Source organism: Myotis davidii, unplaced genomic scaffold, assembly GCF_000327345.1.
Source record: "Myotis davidii unplaced genomic scaffold, ASM32734v1 scaffold299, whole genome shotgun sequence".
NCBI lineage: Eukaryota > Metazoa > Chordata > Mammalia > Chiroptera > Vespertilionidae > Myotis > Myotis davidii.
In genome coordinates, this window is record NW_006293088.1 from 9181532 (window position 1) to 9182091 (window position 560).

The following is a 560-nucleotide window of genomic DNA, read 5'->3' on the forward strand; positions in this document are numbered from 1 at the left end:
CACGGAGCGGAGACGCCGCCGTCGCCGCCGCCGGACGTGACGTCATGCCGCGCCCGCCCGGGTGGAACACCTGAGAGGCGCAGGGTTTTAGCGCTACATTTGGGGGCGGGGCCACGAAGAAGACGACCAATGAGATGAGAAAGGGCAATGGGGCGGGGCCAGGCCCTGGACTTCCGTCACCGGCCGCCTCCCAGAGCTGCCTAGCAACGTCAAGCAGGGCGCGGGGTTTTCCTCCGGTTCTGGCCGAGTCCTGAGGTTCCGGCTGCGGTTTGCCCGCCGCTGCGCTTTCAGGTCTGAAGAGGTAGCGCTCCACGCTCGCCCAGACTGGAAGCGCAGCCAAGACGCACGTGTGTGTGTTTTTAAATCCTCACCCGAGGATACATTTAATGATTTCTGCCTCCCATAAGCGCCCAGACCAGGGTTGGAACCCGCCAGCTCTTGGTGCACAGGACGCCAATCCAACCAGCCTAGCCACCGGGCCAGGGCACAGGTCACCTCTTTATTGGCAGCCCAGGCGCCGCCCGCGGACATCCCGCCGGCCGGCAGGAGCCTTTGAGGTG